The sequence below is a fragment of the Capra hircus genome, chromosome 7 (genome assembly GCF_001704415.2).
Source record: "Capra hircus breed San Clemente chromosome 7, ASM170441v1, whole genome shotgun sequence".
NCBI classification, from domain to species: Eukaryota; Metazoa; Chordata; class Mammalia; order Artiodactyla; family Bovidae; genus Capra; species Capra hircus.
In genome coordinates, this window is record NC_030814.1 from 48,749,833 (window position 1) to 48,771,374 (window position 21,542).

Genomic DNA, 21,542 nt, shown 5'->3' on the forward strand with positions numbered 1-21,542 from the left:
GCTTCTCTTGTTTAGGAGCATGGGCTCTAGGGTGCTTGGGTTTCAGTAGCTGCAGCTGCCGGGCTCTAGAGCACAGGCGCAGTAGTTGTGGCCCACAGCCTTAGTTGCTCCCTGGCATCTTCCCGGATCAGGGATCGAACCTGTGCTTCCTGCATTGGCAGGAGGATTCTTTACCACTGAGCCACCAGGGCAGCCCCTCTCTTCCTCTTCCTGTCTGTCTCCTTCTTTTCCTTTTCCATCTTTGCCTTCTTCTTCCTCTTCTTCCTGCATGCAATGGCCTCCTTATATATCCTTCAACATAACCTGGGGCCGGTCAGGTCTAGACTCTGGGAAGAAACGTGGGCCTGCACCTGAGACTCAGGGGAAGGGAAGAGATGAGTAAGGAGAGAAAAGAGCAGAAAGGAATCAGAGAGATGATACCCCAGAGGTGAAGTTGGAGAGAGAGGGGCCCAGTCTGAAAGCTGTAGCAGTGCCGAGGTCAGGGAGAGGGTCCAGAGCCTGAACCCCCTCTGTGTCAAATGAGGGAGAGGAGGAAGCACTCCATGGAGTGGGGGTGGATCAGGCAGCTGCCAGTCCACCATGAGACAGGAACAGCTCAGAAAGGACCTGGCCATCGTGTGTGCAGAGTAGAGAGAGGGCCTGGTCTTGGTTGCCCTGCAGGAAGGTCCAATCAGGCAGCCAGGGAGACAGGATTCTCAGGAACACAGGTAGAGGATGCCCAAGCTGGGACGGCTGAGCACTGTCCCTGGATGCCATGGTCCACACGGGGGACCCAGCCCCTGGCCTTCCTCCCCATCCCCTGCGTGACGAGGCGGGTCCCAAGTCCCTTTCTCTGAGAAGCTTCTCTCTGGCTCCCCTCTGCCCCGAGCCTGACCTCAGTCCACGGTCGCCTGGCGCTCTGTTCTCTGCTTTCGCACTGACTGCAAACCGAGTTTATTGTTTGGCTCTTCCTCACAGCATGTAAGATCTGGGAGTGGACGCCCTGGAGCATCAAGTTCACCTCCATATCCCCTGGGCTCAGCTCCACGCCTCGGGCAGAGCCAGCCGGCAGTAAATATTGGTTGAACAGATAAAAACGAGCTAAAAAATATTTGCTTAGCAACAGCAATGGTGAGGAAGAAAAGGTTTCTTCGGTGGTCTTGACTACCCCTTCCTCTCTTCCTTCCACCATATATCAAGCAGCTACAATGTGCCTAGTGTTATGTTAGGCCCTGGGGTGCGGTGTCGAATGCAATGGAGAAGGTCCCTGTCATTATAAGGCTTGTATTCTAGTGGGAGAAGCGGGGAAACAGCAAGCTACAAGTAAAGGTACAATGTCTGGTAAGGATAAATGTTTTAGGGAACAACAGTGTCAGGGCTGTGTGTACGCGTGTGGTCTTAGGCTGGGAAGGGGACACTTTGCTGACTTCTGGAGACGGGAATGAAGTGAAGTGGTGTGTCACTCTTACGCGGGGGAATGGAGCTACTGGTGGCGGGCATGGCAGGTATTAAGGCTGGGTGGCAAGGGCAACCTTGGCATATTCCAAAGTGGTTGGTTGTTAAGCTGTAGAAAGACAGACTTAAAGGGCTTCCATCCCAGCCAGCCTCATCTGTGATGAAGGAGGAAAGACCCTCAAAGAGGGGAAGGCATTGCCCCAGCATGCCAGTGGCAGGGCAGGAAGCAGAAGCAGGAGTCCCGGCCTTTGAGCCCCTGCTGCTGTGCCCGTCCTCAACTGCTCCTGGTCAGTGTCAGTACCCTCAAGGACCACTTCAGGCTGGAATCACCCAACAGGAAAGCAGGTGGGGTCTCCCAGAGCCTGCACAGCCTCAAACCCTCATTGTGCAGGTGAGAAGACTGAGAACCAGAGAGAGGGGAGTCGTTCCCCAGGCCTCTCAGAAAGCCCAGCCAGCACGATTTCCAAGCACCAGAGCATCCTCTTAGAAGCCTAGCAAGACACTGAGTAGGGGGCCGCATCAAAGGCTGCGGATGAAGGCATGAATGAAGGCCCAGGGCTAAGGGGAGATGCAATGACTCGGATGCACTGTCTCTATGTTGTATACGCTGGTTCCCTGTGGTGATGATCAAATCAATATTAATGAATGTTTATTCAATTTACCATGTGTCAGGCACTGTGCTGACTTAACTGCATTGCCTCTAAATTTAATCCTTGCAATTAGCATACGAGGTGGCAACTAATCCTCCTACTTTACAGGGAAGGAAACTGAGACTTAGGGAGCCAAGTAACTGAACTAAGGAAGAGAAGAAAGGGTGAGTTCATGAGAGAACCCTGGAGATGGAGAGGGTTGGGGGGCTGACTAGGGCACGTCTAAATAGCAGAGTCAGTAGAAAAGCTGTCACTGTGGTAAGTCTGCCCAGCTCCTGGGAGAAGATGGGAGAGCAGTCAGGAAATCTTCTGATCTGCGCATGGGGTCTCAGGTGGGAAGGCCCCTCATGCCACCTCCTACCTTATTCGGGTCTCACAAGAACCTGGTTGGGTGCTTTTCCTTGTTTGACCACGAAGAAGAACAAGGCCAGGAAGCGGAGTGCCCAGGGTCACACTGGGAGCTGAAGCAGGTGTCCTCATGCCCCAGCCAAAGCTCCCCGCTCACCTGCGTCCCAGTTCCTGTGGTCCCATGGGGGAAGTCAGAGGTCAAGAGGCCATGTCTCCCGACTCCTGGCATTTCTGGTTGAATCACATTCCCCAAAAGATATGTTGACGTCCTGATCTCAGTACCTGTGAAAGTGGCCTGGTTTGGAAATATTCTTGCAGATGAAATCAAATGAAAATGAGGTCATATTGGTTTGGGAGGGTAGGCTAATCCAACAGGACTGGTGTCCTCTATGAAAAAAGGAGAGACAAGCACATGGAGAACACCCTGTGGAGATACAACTCACAAGGAGAACGCCCTGTGCCAGAACAGAGGCAGAGATTAGCGTGACGCTCCTGCTCTCGAAGAAAGGCCAAGGTCCGATGGCCACATCAGAAGCTAGGAAGAGGTAAGGATTCTTACCCAGAGTCTCAGAAGGAGCATGGCCCTGTGGACACCTTGATTTTGAATATCTAGTCTCCAGAACTGTGTGAGAATAAATTTCTGTTGCTTTAAGCCACCTCAGTTTGTGGTACTTTGTTATGAGAGCCTTGGCAAACTCTTGTGCTTGGTGTCCAGCCTTTCCACCTAGTATTCAAAAGAACCCTCAAGAATAAGGGGGAGCAAGGCCAGGGCAGGATTCCAATGAAGAGGGAACATACTGATAGCTTGATGCTTATAAATATCTTCTTATGTACCAGGCATTGTTCTTTGTGTTTTACATATATTACCACTTTGAATCCTCACAACAGTTATGCAAATAGAAGAGTTCTGTTGCCATCTCTATGCTATAGATGCGGAAACATCCCCAGGGAGGTGAAGTGATGAGTGTAGACCGCACAGCTGACAATCAGCAAAGCCTGGATCCAGATATAGGCAGTCTGTCTCTTTGCCATGACACTGACCGGGGCAGAGGTGGAGGTGTGTATTATTCCTGCCAGAGACAGACAGACAAGCAAAGTCCTGGGAGGAGGAGAGTCCAGGGCACTTTGGACAAAAGTCTGTTTTCACTAGTTTCCTAAAGCAGTGAGCCCAGGGAGGGAGGCCTGGTGAGGGTAAGAGCCTTCCATAAGGAAGACCAAGGTGTGGTAGTGTCAGTACCACACGGGGATTAAGGCTGTGGGCTCTGAAAAGAAGCCCCCACTGCATCTTCAGCGTGCTTCTGGGCGACATGCTGTATTAGTCAGGAGAGTTAGGTGGTGCTGTGTTAAATAAACAACCTGAAAGCCTCAATGGCTTGTTTCTTGCCTATGTTACATATTCACTGTGGTTCCGACTGTATCTTCAGTGTGCTTCTGGGTGACATGATGTATTAGTCAGGATAGTTAGGTGGTGCTGTGTTAAATAAACAACCTGAAAGCCTCAATGGCTTGTTCCTTGCCTATGTTATCTATTCACTGTGGTTCCGCCAGGTGTTCACTTTCCTTGGTTTGGTCCTTACTCAGGAACCTAGGCTGTGAGGCAACCGCTTTCTGGAAAAGAGAGTATTGGAGGATCATTTAATCAGCAAATAAATGTTCCAGCCTCAAATAATGTACAGTTCAGGACCAGAACTGGTCGTGTGGCCCCATCCAACCACAATGCAACCAGAAGATGTCATCCTTCCTTGAACCTGGAGGGCAAAAATCCAGAAATGTTTGGTGAACTGCACTAATGAGGAGCACATAGCCAAGCTGCATTAAAGGACTGGGTCGCACACCGGGAAAAACAGGCTTCCTTTTCCCTCTCATTTTAGCTTTCAGATTCTTTCAAGGAGAAAGCCTCCGTTCAGCGCCAGTGTGTCACAGACACCTACCTGACACGTGTTAATCTCTCCTTCTCATCATTTGAGAGCAACTCTCAGGCTCAGATCTTTGGACTGCAACAGTATTTAATTAGACTTTCCTCACATTATTTGCTTTTCTTAGTATTTAATTTATTTATCTAAGCTGTGTTGAGTGCAGCACATGGGATCTTTAGTTGCGGCATGTGGACTCTTAGTTGCGTTATGCGGGATCTAGTTCCCTGACTAGGGATCTAACCCAGGCCCCCTGCACTGGGTGTGCAGAGTCTTAGCCACTGGACCACCAGGGAAGTCCCCGCATATTATTCAATTTTTGTTGCATTTATTTTTCTTTCTTTCTTTATTTTAATTTCTGGCCATGCCACAGAGCATGTAGAATTCTAGTTCCCTGACCAGGGATCGAACCCATGCCCCCTGCAATGGAAGCATGGAGTTTTAGCCACTGGGGCCAGGGAAGGCTCTCATTGCATTTTTTACCTTTGCCTGAGATGGGTTTTTCATTAATAGTAGTAATAAGAAGTTTCCTTGGAGAAAAAAAGATTAATTTAAGTAAATAAAACAAGACCAGGAAAAAAAGAAAGAAAAAAAAAAATCCCAGAGGGAGCTTTAGAGTCAGAAGGCCTAGATTCAGATCCAGATTCCTCCACTTAACAGTTCCTTGACATCAGGCATGTAATGGGATCCCTCTAAGGCTCGGTTTCCCCATCTGCGAAATGTCAGCAATAGGAGACACCACATCACAGGGCTGTTGGGAAATGTTGGTCAAGCTCTTATCACAATGTGGGCCCATAATAAGTTCTCGACATGAGCAATTATGATCCAGCTGAGTGGCCTCAGCTTCCCTGTCTTTAAAGTGGGTTCAGGGGAGTATCTACAGCAGGCTGTCATCCCTGCTAAGGACAGTCACATAGATGCCAGTGAGACTCAACGCGGCAGGCGAGTCTGGCAGCCCCCTCCCCTCTCTAGCCTGGGTCCCTCCCTGCAGGTGTTGTGCTGGGCCTCTGGCTGACAGCTGTGTTTTCTCTGCTCGGCAAAAGTCTTAACCATAAACAGCAGAAATCCAGTGACCTCCAGCCCCTGGAAAGCCTCATTCCAGGGGCCTGTTCGAGAAAAGGCTCCTTGTGTCTGGGGTAGGGGTGGTTCTGCATTCCTCAGGCCCAACCATTCGGGCAGATCTGCTCCAGGAATGCAGCTGCTGGGCCCAGGCGGCCCCCTCCCCCGCCAGAAATAGTCAGCGCTGGGCAGCTTTGCTGTGGTCTCCCTGCTCCAGGGAGGCCCTGGCTGGTGCTGGGAGGGCTGAGGGTCACAGCATCCTGGACAGGACACAGGCTGTCCCCTGGGGAAAAAGGACAAGCCCTACCAGCTGACTTCTGATTCAGGCATTCAGGAGTCTTGCCCTGGAATCCTAGCCCACAGTCATCGAATTGCGTTTAGAAAGAAAAGAACATGTTTTAACACAGCGTGAAAGGTCCTGCCACGCTGGCAGCTTCATCCACCTCCTTGCCCTTCCTGCCCCAGCAGACCTTCACCGGGTGCTGGGGCTCACCCTTGCCTTTGCCCTGGTGGAAGCGCTCCCCCTCCTACCTCTTGAAAAAGCTGGCCCCTCACAGTTCAACCTTCTCATCTAGGTAAACGTCACTCCCTTAGAGAGGTCACCCCTGGTCACTCCATCTAAGTGGCCTCCCTAAATCACCCTCCACCATATCTATCACTTTCTTATTTATTATCTGTTTGCCTACTTACGATGTCACTTTTCCCCCATTAGAATGTAAGTTCCATGATGGTGGGGACCACGCCTACTGTCAACATCTGCGTTTTCTTTGTTCAGCCAAGGTCTCAACCATGAACATCAGCAACAAGATGACTTCTAGTCTCTGGAAAGCCCTGTTCTCAGCTCTGTAAGTATTCAATAAATATTGGTTATGTGAATGGGTGAATGAATAAAAGAAGAATGCCAGAAAACAGTTTGGATAATATTTGCAATCTTTTTAATAATAGCATTCAGTTCCTAAGTGCTTTCTCTCTGCCCTGCACTGCGTTGAGTGCATTATATACAGTATTTCATTTAGTCCTGTTGCAGCTCTATGAGGTGGGGACTGGTCTTCCCATTTTCAGAGGCCCAGAGAGGTTAAGGGACTTGCCTGGGTCACATGTGAAAAAGAGGCAGAATTACAGCTCCAGCTGCAAACCGGGTTTGTCTAATGGCAAATTCTGTGCGCTTAACATCCCTCACTCCCCCTGCACCCAGAGGTGGGGAGTGACCTGACCAAAGAGGAGTGGAGGGGGCGTCAGAGAATCTTCTCACTGCCTCCCACTTCGTCTCCCAGCCAGGCCCCTTCCCTGAGAGCACACAGGGTCAGTGTCTAGCTTCCGGGCAGCACTGAGGCAGCTGAGGTTTCTCTGAGTCATCCAAATCCCTGAGGCCCCCCTACAGGTCAGCTCCCAGGCCGTCAGGCTGTGACCCAAGGCCACTCACCCGGCTAGCTCTCACACCCGGGCTAGCCAGAGGATGCGTGAGGCTTGCCCCGAGTTACAGGGGAGGGCCTGTGGCTGTGCTGCCGTGCGCTCAGCCCTGAAGAATGCTGCTGACTCATGGCCGGCGGGCTGGCCGCTGTGACTCAGGGGCGGTACAGGCATGCCTCCAAGAGGAGGAGGCAGGGTCTCCAGGTGGAGTGCACGCCAAGCCCCAGTCCCGGGACTGACATGCCACGAGGGCTATTAGCCTGATACCCTCCAGTTCCGTGACCTCAGACAGCCCTAGCCTCAGTGGGCCTTGAACTTCCTTGTCTGCGCAAAAAGCAAAGCATGATCCATGTCCCGTGGTCATCTGCCGTGAAGATAATGAAAGTGCATGAGAGCTAGGTGATGTGGGGCCTTGAGTGTTGGTGTGAGGAGGCTGGACAGGACTGGACAGAGGCCAGAGCCCTGAGCTGGGAGCTGGGAGTCCTGGGCTTGTTGGCCTCTTCACACCAACTCATTGCATGACCTTGGTAAAATTGCCTCCCCGCTCTGTCTCCCTCATCAAAGGCCTGCTTCTAGTGGGCAGAGTGGATGGTCACGGACTTGAATTTGTCCATACGGTTCCCTCTGCTGAGAAAGCCCTGGCTGCTGTGTCTGCCTCCTCATCATTCAATGGCCCGTTCAAATGCCACTTCATCAAAGGAGCCTTTCAGAAACCCACTCAAAAGTCATGGCTCATAGATATTAAAATGATGGGAAATGATGGCATGAATCTACATTTGATGACATTTTAAAAAGTCCAAAATAGATTAAGTGAAAAAAAAACAGGAGACAGAATAAAAAGCATTAAAGGCATTTTTATCTATATATGTGTGTTTATAGCTAGAAATGCATTAAAAAAAGGTCTGGAGGATATCTATATCTATACATATTTATCTATATGTATATATATAAAATGTTAACCGTAATAATCTCTGAGTCATGACAATTATGGTGATATTTATTTTTTCTTAATATTTTTCAGGGTTTTCTAAAGTATATGCAACGAGCATGTTACTTTTATAAACAGACTTTAAGCTTCTCTCCAATTCTCTTTTAGCACTAGTCTTTAAAGGTTCTTTTATTTATTAAACTAAAGTATCATTTTCTCAGAAGAGCACCCTGCCTCCCACCTCTTCAGGAAGTGTAACTTCTCCAGACTGCAACCATGTGACAAGCAATGGGAGTTGCCCTCTTTCTGCAGATCTATCCCTAGTCCCTGTTGATTGGCCAGGGTGGGCACCTATTCCAAGCTAAGCCAATCAGAGCTCTTCTCTGGGACTTTTAAATTTCACTGTGGTAAAATTCATGTAATCTACAATTATAAGAGTTAACAATTCAATTCAATGTTGTACAACCACCACCTCTATCTACCCAAAACCCTTTTATCACAGCCAAAGGAAACCCTATGCCAGTTAAGCAATTACTTCTGATTTCCCCCTTCCAATTCCCCTAACAACCACTAATCTATATTCTGTCTATGGATTTACCTCTTGTAGATATTTCACATAGATGGAGTCATATAATATGTGAAATTTTGTGTCTGGATTCTTTCACTTGGCGTATTAGTTTTGAGGTTCATCCACATTGTACCATGTATCAGAACTCCCTTCCTTTTAACAGCTGAGTACTATTTCATTGTACGTATTTACTACAATTTGTTTATCCATTCATCCCTTGAAGGCTATTTGGGCTGTTTCCACCTTTTGGCTACTGTGAATAGTGCTGCTATGAATATTTATGTACAAATATATGTTTGAGTTCCTGTTTTTAGGTTTTTTTGAGTATATAACTAAGAATGAGATGGCTAGGTCATATGGTAATTCTGTTTAACTTTTGATTTCCACAGTGGCTGAACCATTTTACACTCCCATCCATGACATAGCCACAAAGTCTCCAGGATTTTTTTAACTTGAACCAAGAAAGAGCAGCTCTGAGTCTCTTCCTGGTGAGTCTGGGGATATGAAAATGACACCCACAGAAGGGAAAGGTAGAAGATGGAAAGACTGCAAGTCATCCCCAAAGCTTCCTTCTGTCCCACCTCCATTCTCACGGTTACACAAGCCTTGCCTGCACGGGCAGGTTGGGTTTCTGTGCCCCCAAATGTCCTGACGGATCCCCTCTTCTCAGTGCTGCATTCAGAATCTTGATGAGACATCAAGCCCCAGACCCTGGGGCTGAGGGTGCCCCAGACCTAGCCCTCTACACGGGGAGACACTACATACCGCCTGAACCCTGAAGCCAAACGGCGCAACCAAAGTCTCCTTCTGCTGCTCCCCAGGTCTTCAGCCAAGAGCCCAGACAGACCCTAAGGAAACGTGACCCTGGCTGGTCCTATAACGAGAGTCAGCGAAGAAGGCTGGTGGTAAGGGCGGGTGGGAGGTGGATTAGAGGGGAGAAGCGGGCAGGGGTTCTCCTGAGGACACTGAGAAGCTGGGAAAACTGAAGGCAGGCTGGAGGCCAGACCGGGGGTGGGGGGGGTACAGGGTGGGGGCGGTAGGAGGAGGGAAATGTGGAAAGAAAAACCCAGAATTGCCAATGTTTAGATGGCCTTTCACAGGGTAATTGAGACAGTGGGTCCATGGCCAAACATGAAGGTAATGTTCCTTCAGGTTCTAAGAGTAATAACTCTGATTTTGTTTTTTGGGTGGGGAAAAAGGATGAAGAGTGATGGGGAAAGGTGGTTTTGGAGGTAGGCTCCATGCCATTCAGACCCCTTCATTCTCCAGAGTCTCAAATCTGTGATCTGGGAACAGAACCCACCTGCTTGCTTTTCTAAATAGGGTCTGGGGAACACACACTGGCCCCAGGAAGAGGGCCTCTGGGGTATGTCCTAGTTGTGGACAATGGGAAAATGTTCTGGATGGCTTGAGTGGTGTAGTATTTAGGGGATGAGGGCAGGCCACAGGGGCAATCTTACGTAAACTTAGGAAATTACTTAGGTAATCTTAGGAAAATGACTTTGTCACCGTTTTCTATGGAGAAAATGGAAAGGTAATCACTCTTTCCTCTTTCGTGGTTAGTTGCATTTTTCTTTCTGCTTCTTTTTAAATATTTACTTATTTGGCTGTGTTGGGTCCTGGTTTTGTCATGTGGGATCTTTCATTGCTCTTTGTTTTCCACAGTTGCTGCACTGTTTTACATTCCCATTCATAATATAGCCACGAAGTCTCCAAGACTTTTTAACTTGAACCAAGAAAGAGTGGCTCTGTAATTCTGGCTCAGTAATTGTGGCACGTGGGCTTAGTTGCCCCTTGGCCTGTGGGATCTTAATTCTCCACCAGGGATCAAACCAGCATCTCCTGCAGTGGAAGGTGGATTCTTAACCACTGGATCACCAGGGAAGTCCCCTGTACTTTTTAATTTCTGATCGTTGGAATGCATGAAACACAGGACTTCACACAGGATGGACTCACTGATTGTGGTACTGCTCCAGGTTGGTGGCCTAGAGACACAGGTCGTCTGTCCAATCCTATTCCATGGGTGTCTTAGTTCACGTGACACATGGGCTGCCATAACAGAGTGCCACAAGCTGGGTGGCTTAAATGCCAGAAGTGTGTTACTGCCTCCCGTTTCTGGAGGCCAGAAGTCTGAATCAAGGCGTCATCAGGGCTGGCCCTGCTGAGGGCCGCGAAGGAGAGTCTGCCCCGGCCTCCCCCTTGGCCCCTGGCGCTCTGCTGACGATCTTCCGTGTGCGCTGTCCTGCAGATGCTTCACTCCATCTCTGCCTTCATCTTTCCACGGGGTCTTCCCTTTGCTTGTGTCTCTGTATCCAACTTCCCCTTTGTGTAAGAACACTGGTCATGCTGGGGTAGGTCCCAGCCTACTGACCTAATTTTAACTCGAGAACCCCTATAAAGACCCCTTTTCCAAACTAGGTGACATTCTGAGGTACTGGGGGTTAGGGCTTCAACATGTCCTTTTGGAGGGACACCACTCGACTCATTAACAACAGGATAATCATCAAAAGGAAATAAAAGGTCCATCCACATCTCTGCAAATGGCACAATTTCGTTCCTCTTTATTCTTGGCCGAGTAAAATTCCATTGTATGTATGCGCCACATTGTCCTCATCCGTTCCTCTGTTCATGGACTTTTAGGTTGCTTTCATGTCCTTGCTATTGTAAACAAGGCTGCAATAAACACTGGGGTGCATGTCTTTTGGAATTATGGTTTTCTCTGGGTGTATGCCCTGGAGAAGGCAATGGCACCCCACTCCAGTGCTCTTGCCTGGAAGATCCCATGGACTGAGGAGCCTGGTGGGCTGCAGTCCATGGGGTCGCTAAGAGTCAGACACGACTGAGCGACTTCACTTTCACGCATTGGAGAAGGAAATGGCAACCCACTCCAGTGTTCTTGCCTGGAGAATCCCAGGGACGGGGGAGCCTGGTGGGCTGCCGTCCATGGGGTTGCACAGAGTCAGACACAACTGAAGCGACTTAGTAGCAGCAGCAGCTGGGTGTATGCCCAGGAGTGGGATTGCTGGGTCATATGGCAGTTCTAGTTTTCGTTCTTTAAGGAACATCCATACCGTTCTTCATATGAGAACCTGCTGTGTTAGCACAGGTAACTCTGCTCAGTGTCCCGTGGTGGCCTAAATGGGAAAGAAATCCAAAACAAGAGGAAATGTGTATGCCTATTGCTAACTCACTCTGCTGTACAGCGGAAACTGACACAACCTTGTAAAACAACTATGCTCCAATAAAATTTTTTTAAAAAGGAAATAAAAGTTTATGGTACATTTCTAATTGTATAAACTGTATGACAAAGAATATTCCTGACAAGAAATAATTTCCATTGTGTCTAAGTATCTCTGAGCACTAAATCGTCTGCTTACAATTGGCCAGGCAGGCCTGGTAATTGGAAGAATTTTCCATAGCCTAGTTTCTGGCCCTTTAGATTTCAAACTGTTTCTCTTCTCTAAGACATACTTTTGTGGCCAGATATGGGGGGACACGTTCACATCACTGTGTGAGGTCTGAGCCTGTACATCTGGACAGGTGAATGGCCTCCATGGACAGAAAGAGGGTCCCAAAGATATTTCAATACACAGCTGACTTACCTGTACATGGAACCTACACAGTCACTTGACGCAGACTAAATATTTCCCCAATTCACCTTCCCTTTAGCCAGACCCCAAAATGCCATGGCCATCCTGACACAAGGAAAATATGACAGTGAGGAAGGAGGTCAGAGTGGAGTCAGTGATCTCAGCCCACTGCAGTTAAAATGACTTTTGCAAATTTCACGGAAGCACATGACCATGTGAACACACGGCCAGGGCCCCTCCTGGGGATTAGGGAAGGGCTCATGCCAGCAAGGGATCCTGAAGCTTATGCTGTACTAGTTTTATCGTCCATCTGCCTCAGAACAGGCACTGTCTCAGTCTTAAAAAACCCCCACACACATTCATTTGAGAAAAACTTATTCACCTACTGTGTGCCAGACCCCGTGTCAGACACAGATGAGCCAGAGACAGATAAAACAAACTGAGTGTAAATTAAGCAACTAGACATCGAAGCCTTCCCGAGGGGCCCAGCCCTGGAGAGACTGGGTTTTCCCAGGTGTGAGTCATCAAATAAAGTAGAAAAACTAGCCTCAGCTTCGGCTGGAAAGCGGGGCCCTTCCCTTTGAAAAGTGTGGTGAAAACTCCTGGGAAAAGAAGCCTTCTCCCAGATTTATACTACCAAGATAATCTTGATGCTGGAGCACCTTTAACAATCAGAGTTCCAGCTCAAAAGGAGAGGTTATCCATTATACCAAGAGCGTGGGAGTCAAATCCCCCCAACTCAGACCTCAGAGCCACACTACTCCCAGAAAACTGTCCCCTGCCTGGATCTCTGAACACAGGGGACTAGAACTTCAGCCTCTACATTCAACTTAAAGTCCGGCCCAGAACCTTCCTGCTTTGACCCAGGATGAGCAGAAAGTCATGACTTCCTAAACCAGTCCTGCTGGTAACTGACAGGTCCCAGCTGCCTGCCTCAGCCCCTGCCCAGCTTCACCCAGGACCCTGATCCCCTAAATCACCGTGAACAGCACATACTTTGGGGCATCCCCCTCTCTGAGCCTCAGTCATATGTGAAGTGGGAAGGCAGTAGACTATTTACTCCCAGAGGGCCAGGTCATTTGTCCTGTCCACCCCTGTAGCCTCAGGCCAACTGAGTGAAGGGCACACAGTTGGTGCTCAATAAGTGTTCAAGTGAATGAATGGGATGAAGAGATGCTTGACTTCTGTGTGGAGGAGCAGTAGCTGGTACTTGTTCAGATGCAAGTGACAGACGTCAACACAAACTGGCACCAGGAAGACCGTATGGGTTCACATCACTCACACCCAAGGGTGGTTCTGGCTTCAGGATTCAGATGCTCAGATGCTGTTATTATGGATCTGTTTGCCTCTGCACTTTGCTTTCCTCTCTGTTAGGGTTAGCCCCAGGCAGGTCCAGGCTTACAGTCCAGTAGAAAAGAGACTATCTTATCAAAAATTCAAATGAAAATCTAAGAATCAAGTCTCGCTGGACAGACTTGGATCCCTTGTCCATCCCTGTGGCAGGGGGACATCTGATTCTCCGATTATCCAAGCCTGCCCCTGGAGTTTACCCACCAGTGGGGAAGAGTAGTTCTTTTTTTTTTTAACTTACAATTTTTTGCAGAGGGGGAAGAGATGCTGTGTAGGGTCTTAGTTGCCACACGTGGGATCTTCATTGTGTTGCATGGGCTTCTTTCCAGTTGTGGCCCCTGGGCTTTAGAGCCCACGGGCTCTGTAGTTATGGCAACTAAGTACGGGCTTAGTTGTCCCATGGCATGTGGGATCTTAGGTCCTCGATCAGAGATTGAACCTGAGTCCCCTGCACTGGAAGAAAGATTCTTAACCACTGGACCACCAAGGAAATAATCTTTTTAAAAAAAATAAATAATTTTTCTTTTTTGGGAAGCATTTGTGCAAAGGAAATCTGGGTTCTGGCTCCAGGAGAGGGGAAAATGGCTCCAAGGCAGCCAGCAGGTGCCCACCATAGAACTCGACTGATGTCTGAACATTTGGGCAACTCTTTCCCTCTCTGAGCCTCAGTCTTTTTGTGTGTCCTTCCTAGTGCTTTTGTGGGGTCCAAATGAGACCACAAAAATAATAATAGCTAACATTTATTGAGGCATCACTAGGCCCTGTGCTAAGTAAACCTTTTACACGTTTACTTTAATATTTACAACAATCCGTTTCACTGATAGTTGAAAGCTGTTCCAAGGCTTGTATGCTGTCACACAGCTAGCTAGCAAGGGTGGGGCTGGGGTTTAAAGCAGTGCCCTCAAGCATGAAGCTATATATAAACTGTAAATAATTTTACAAGCATAAGGGATTATTAGTAATGGCCTGTACTGTTAATAATAGTAATTTTTTAAAAACCCTGAAAGGGAAATTCAAATAAATTCAAACAAATGTTTGTTTAGCACCTACTATGGGCTGATCACTCACCAGGGGCTCAGAAGGAGACACATAAATAACTGTGAAACAGGCAGGCTGTGATCTAATAAAGCCATAAACACGCCCCAGGGGAGTGTGGGGAGCAAGAGATTGACTCCACATGGGGAAGGGAGGGGTGTGGGGATCTGGAAAGGTCTCTTAGAAGAGGTGGGATTTGAAGCTGAGCTTTAAAGATGAAACGACTCCAACAAAGGGAGGAAAGAGAAAATCAACTTTATAAGGGACCTGGAAGGATCTGAAGACCCAAAGCAGAGTTCCTGGATAAGAGTTAAGCATTTCTTTGCAAAATAACTTCACACCAGCAGGAGCTTCAAAAAGTGATTGACTAAGTAGAGCGCAGCAGTTGCCATGGGAACAGAGGCAAGCCTTGTCCCTGTCATTAGTGCGCATTCTTGCCTTAGAGCTGTCTAGCCAAGGCCAGGAGGCAGCGGGGGCTGTGCTGTGCTGTCCCCGAAAAGAAAAAGCCCAGCAAGATTGCTGCCCTGAGAGGCTGACTCTTGTTTCACAGGGAAGCAGAGCTGACAGGTGACATCTGGGTCTGAGAAGACAGACAGCCAGGGGAAGCCTGTGCCTTGAAGGGCTTTGGGACATCCTGAAGCTACTGGAGCTGGCAGTGGGGCCTCAAAGACGGGGGTTTGAGGGCAGGGAACAGGCTTGAGAGCAGGCTTGCCAGGTGGTTCCCTTCCCCCTCGAGGCCTGAGGGGTGAAAACCTTCAGGAGCCAGACCCACCTAGGATGCTGGTGTGAGGGAGCCTCCTAGAGTATGTATCTGTGACATTTCCAGGCCCATTCAGACCTCCCAGAGCCCTTGGGGCCACCAGAGCATTCCAGTACACTGGGAGAGCTGGCGTTTGACCACTCACATGCAAAGGGGAAAATGGTAGTGAAGACACTATAGATGGACCTGGTGTCTTTAACGGGAGGGAGAATGGACAGCAGTCATTAGATTTTAGACCTAGCTTCAAATCCTGACACTTCCTTGCTGTGTGACCCTGAGCAAAAGACTTGTGCTGTGCTGTGCTTAGTCACTCAGTCATGTCCGGCTCTTTGTGACACCATGGACGGTAGCCCGCCAGGCTCTTCCATCCATGGGATTCTCCAGGCAAGAATACCGGAATGGGTTGCCATGCCCTCCTTCAGGGGATCTTCCCAACCCGGGGATAGAACCCAGGTCTCCCGCATTGCGGGAGAATTCTTTACTGTCTGAGCCACTCTTTCTTTACTTCTCAAGTTTCTCCATCTGTAAGATGATGGTAGTAATTTTACCTACATCATAGGACTGCATGGGAAAATCTCCTGGAGAAGGAAATGGCAACCCACTCCAGTATTCTTGCCTGGAAAATCCCATGGATGGAGGAATCTGGTAGGCTATAGTCCATAGGATCGCAAAGAGTCGGACACGACTGAGCGACTTCACTTCACTTCATTTAGGACTGCATGAGATAATGGATGTAAAGTGTCATGCATGGTACCAGGGACATAGTAGATGTTTAATAAACACAAGATATTATTATTCTAACTTCTGAACTTCAAACTGGGAATCATTTAGGGATTTTTCCCCCCCAGGCAGAGTCTCCTTATAAATTTGGGCTAAAGGCCAGTTTCTCCAAGTAGTACAATAGATGATGACAACTGAAATATGGTGATGGTACTCATTTACCTTCCATGTATCCAGTGACTATGATGTAGGGGGAGATCAAAGTTCTCCCCCTAAGTGCTGGACCGAGGGGGCTGGATTCTTTTCTTTTTACTGCAGTCAGTGGACAGCCATTGAATGTTTTGGAGGAGAGGAATGCCTTGACTTAGAGGGAATGTGGATTTTTGTCCCTGAGGCTGTACACTTGTAGGAATAGACTCTAAATATAATGACAATAGAATCTAAGTATAGTAACAATAATAACAATAGCCATCCATTCTCGAGAGCTTATTATGCACCAGGCACTGTGCTAAGAGTTTCGCTTGCCTTGTCTGTTATAATCCTGACAATAGCCTTCTGAGGTGGGTACTATTATTATTTCCATTTTACACATAAGAAAACTGGGGTGCTGAGAGGTTAACTCAGATAACTAAGTCACACAGCTAGCAAATGGAAGGGATGGGTTGGAACACAGGCAGTCTGGCTCTGGCATCTTACCTTTAACCCGAATGCTCTTGCCTTTCCTGAACCTGCAAGGAACGTGGAGCCCTGGGCTGGGAGGAGGGGGCGGCAGTGCTGGTGGGCAGCCTGGCATCCTCTGTTTCAGGAACCCCCCAATTTGACTGGGTTTCAGTGGCCCCCACGCTCTATCTGATTGTCTGAGACTTCGCCTCTTTCTTGGAAAGTCCCATCTGGTATGTGCATATGTGTGTGCACGTGTGCATATCTGTGTGTGTATGTGAGAGAAAGGGACACTTCAGCTGATCAGTGAAGACAGAAGCCTCTGGACATCAAAGTGAGAGGAACCCCAGATAGCTAGATGGACGGATGGGCTGGAGGCAGTCCTGGGACCCGTTAGACTAACTTCTCCCCAGGCTGGCAGATGCCACGGCGGGAACTTCTGAGAAGGCGGAGAACAAGTCCTTTCATATGGCCTCCCTTTGAGCTGGCCTCGAGGTGGGGCCGGGGTCGGGTGGGTGGAGGGTGGGGAGCGTGCGGAGAGGTAAGGCCACAGTCGGGCTGGGCAAACAGATTGGGCAGCAACTGTGAGCACAGAGCGCCCATTGTGTACCCAGAGCTCTGCTTTCAATAATCTGCTCGAAAGAATGTTTCATTGAGCGCCAGAGAAAGGAGCCATTGAAATGCCCCAGGCTGGGGCCCTGTGAAGGGTTAAAAGCAAGGGGCTTTGGGTGCATGGGCTCTTGCCACTCCAGGCTCAGATGTCTAACACAGGATCTTGACAGGCAAGGGGCGCTCAGCTAGACCACCAGGAGGTCCTGGAAGCAGGAGTTGGGGGAATGTATCTCCCCCGGAAATGCTAAAGGGGGTGCCCCAGCATGAAGGAGGAAAGCACTTTTCCTCCCAGAACCATTTTGCCCCAGCACAGTAATATCCAGCAAGAACTGGGCCTCAGCTGCCCCTGAGCCTGCCCACCAGGGAGACTGGCTCACTTGGGCAGGCTAGTCTTTACCTGAACTCCTTACACACACTTCACTGGGGCCCTGGCAATACATTTTCCTATGGTAGCCAGCTTGGCTTTCTTAGACACCTCTGACCTTACCATTAACACTAATGAATTATAGTTAATGATGCACTAGTTGACAGCATAGGGGTTAAAGCAAGAACCAGTGGTCACTGAACAATGCAAACTATCAGAAACAGCCCCTGGAGTGGAATTCCGTGCTCCCACCAGCTTCTTGGACGAGCACCACGCACCCTCTCAAGCTGCAGAGGCTTATGGGGCTTGACGTGCAGGGATCATAATGCTGGCATCTGAGAGATGTGAGGAGGCAGGAGGCGGACGAGCTATACTGGCCCCTGGTTGCTGAGCCTGACCTCCAGTATCAGAGCTGTGCAGCACCCTCATCACCATGGAACTACTACAGAAGGCAGTGCCTCCTGAGCCTGCAACTTCCGGGAGGATCCTCTACAAGCTGAAGCTGAGCTTACACCATGAACTTGTCATAGTAACCATTCTGGATGGGAAAAAATAGTTGATGCCTTCCCTAGCTTTCTTAAAAAGAGGATCCTGAGCAGGATTGACACTCTGGAGGACAACCCATCATTACTTCTGTGCTCAGCTGTGATTTGGTGATGCCCTTGATTCTGTTTGGGTGGATATGGCTCTTTGTTTCTGCATCAGATGGCTCCAAACTCTCAGGCTTGTGGAATTTATCAGGCTGATTTTATGTGTATTCCTTTATTTCTCCTTAATGTTTTCACTATGAAACTGTATTACTATGAAACAGGCAGGTGCCTCTTGCCACCTTCTTATGTATTCCCTCCGAGCTGCTCCCAATATACTTGGGCTGACAAATGAAATCATTAGCCTTGTAAGAATAGTGTATGAAGTAAGAGTCAGCAGGCTTGGAGTGAGGAAGGCCTGGGGAGCTCTGCTCCAAGTTAAAGGATTGAACTCTGTGACATTTTTGTCTATCCAGAGGCCTTCTATGTTTTCTTCTAGATCCTTGATTTGGTCCATCATAGACAAACTGAGTTGCAGAGGATGACATCATGCATAATCTGTGCATAAGATCTTTGCCAAGGTCAATTAAATCAGAAGGAAATAATATCTGTACTAAGGTAATTTTAGTTCAAAGATGGCTAAACATAACATACACACCTACACACATGCACACATCCCCCCTACAGTAATACACACACACACCTACGCACATACACACACCCCTCCACAAATGCACACACACATATACCACGCACAGCAATGAAAGACAAAGCCACAAAAAAAGACTGACCTGTTTTTCACCTTTATATCTTGACATCCTAAATTTTCTGGAGACAAAGAATTAGAAGTATAACAATTTCAAATTGGAAAGAACTCCTAAAGTCCTTCAGTTTTGGTCCCCATTTTAGTTCAGGAATCTTTCCTATTACCTCCTGGACAGATGGGCACCTTCCCCCTCTGTTGCCTGGTTCCAATAATGAGGAGCTCAGAGCGTTTTGAAGTCTGATTTTATCAATGGAAATCTCCGACACAAGTAACGCCGCTACACGCCTGCCACATCTGATCTGCATTTCGTGTGCGGGTGTTAGGCTTCTGGTAGGGTTTTCATATAGCTGTCTTTTGGGGTTGATGGGGTAGGTGTGCTCCTATAGGAATAGGGGAGCAGATTTCCCCTGTGAATATTTCTGCTGTCAATCATCTTCTCAACTAGAAACTGCAAAGGCTGGTTTAGCTGGAGAGGGAATTTCTGTTTCTCTGAGCCTTACTTCTTGGGTCTGAACTTGAGACATCTTGGAGTTCCTGAGAGTCTACCTGGATGGGGGCAGTGCTGATGGACATTGTCCTAGGGAAAAGGGCAGGTAGGCGCATGGTAGAGAACACAAAGAGAAGAGTGAGCCACCTTCTGAAAGCGACATGACCTGGATTCACATTACTCTGTGTATTAAGCTCCCCGCTTGTCATCCCTGAGCCTTTAGAAATGTCTAGTTTCAATGTTGTACCCTGACCCAGTTGTATAATGGCATTAAAGGAAGAGTTTGAGGGTCAGGGTTTATTTCTCTAGAATATCAGAGGCAAGGATGGAACCCTCTGAAGCCACTGTGGGTTCCAGTGATTACTAAGGGACTCTTAAATGTGAATATTGGGGAACAAGAGTCCACCCACTCCTCTTCACATGGTGATTCACCCATCACTGCCATCCTTTTATTAAGCAAGCTGCCAGATTTCCTACAAAAGTAATCCCTTAAATTGGCCTGAAATCTGTTTTCCAGTAACTTGCACCCACAGAACTCAATCTTTTCTCTCAGAAGCACAGATAACAATCATCAGAACCACTGACACTCATCGAGTGCTTACTGCGAGCTAGGCATTTACTAAGCACAGTGTTGTATTGCGTTTATATTATCATCCCATTTTACAGATGAAGAAATTGAGGCCGAGGGAGGCCAAGTAATTTGCCCAAGGCCTAACCCCAAATAAGTGACAGGATTTGAACTCAAGCAGCATGATATCAGAGTCCATGGTCTTGAACTCTCAGAAATTCTGCTTGTCTTGTCCCTATGGCAACCCCACAGAAATCTGCAGCCTGTGAGCTGGCCTCCTTGGATCTGTATCTTCAAGGTTGCATCCCCACCCCATCCCCCTTGCTGTTTCTCCTTGTGCCATTTCTCAGGAGGAACTTGGTCAGTTCAGGAACCAAGAACCCAGGTCTGGGACAGACAATGCAAAAAATGCAAAACCCAAGTCCATCTGACCTCCTGTGACCTGTCCCACTTTGACATCCTGGACAGCCTCAGGCCGAAGCCTCCGGAAGCACCATTTTAGCAGCATTCCCCTCAGGACGCTGTATTTTTCCTGTCTGTCCTCAACATTTCTTCTGCCAGAACAACAGGCTCAGTTTTCCCTTCTGATAAATCTGGTCATCCTAAATATGGGGCTTTGAGCAAACAGGAGTGGCCAGCCCCACGCAGCCCTCATTTCGAAATGCAGATTCACTTTGGGCTGCTATTTTGGAGGTCTGGTTTCTTTCCCCACACACAGTGGTTTTAAAGAAAAGAGAAGGGATCACAGCAGAATATTGGCAGGGGAAAGATGCTGGGAGAGAAGACCCACCTGGGCAGTCTTTGTATGTCAAAGTTCCTAAAACACTGGCTCTTAGAGGAGCTCTGTGAAAAAGAGGGTGCTTGGTTACATAAAATTGGGAAAAACAGCTCTTGGAGATCAGCATATTAAAGACTGAAGTTCCGGTAGTAAAAAACAAGGAAAAAAAAAAACCACTAACTAGTTTTGTTTAATTCAGTTCTTCCATTAAAAAATACAGCCTCGTTAAAATCTAGAAAACAATGATGCAGGGCGGAAGGCGCAAACAGGCACCCAATGGCCTAAAATATTCCCTATACTTTTTTTTTTAAACTGATGGGAGCCAGTCCTTGAAAAGCTGGAAGTAGCTTTAGACAGCAGTATGCAAATCTTCTCTTTCTCTTATTTAAATAAATAATTAATTATTTCTGACTCTTTTTGCTGCTATTCCCAGGTTTTCTCTAGCTGTAGAGAGCGGGTGCTATTCTTTGTGGTGCCTGGGCTTCTCATTGTGGAGGCTTCTCTTCTTGCAGCTTGTGGGCTCTAGCACACGGGCTCATTAGTTGTGGCACAAGGGCTTAATTTTCCTACAGCGTGTGGAATCTTAGTTCCTGGGCAAGGGATTGAACCCATGTCCCCTGCATTGGCAGCCAGGCTCCCAACCACTGGACCGCCAGGGCAGTCCCTCCTGATAGGTTTGATTCGGCCTGTACAGTGCTTTGATTTGGCTTTAAACGAATTACTAGCTCTTAACAATCGGAATATTTCTCATAACAATCTAGATTTGGGTGTTCTTGGAAAATCAGAAGATCTGCAAACACTGGTCCACATTCTTGCATAACGAAGGTCAGCTGGACTCAAGGCTGAGGTCCTTTGCCCCATGTGCCTGCTGCCTTCCTCTGGCAACACAGCAGCCTCTCTGCTTGACTCATGTGTGATACTTGCCTGGCCCAGGAGTCCCCCAAGCTTGCCTTTCCTGGTACAGAGATTTTGAGTGGGTGTTAGCCTGGGTGACCCTCGAGGCCCATTCATCTGT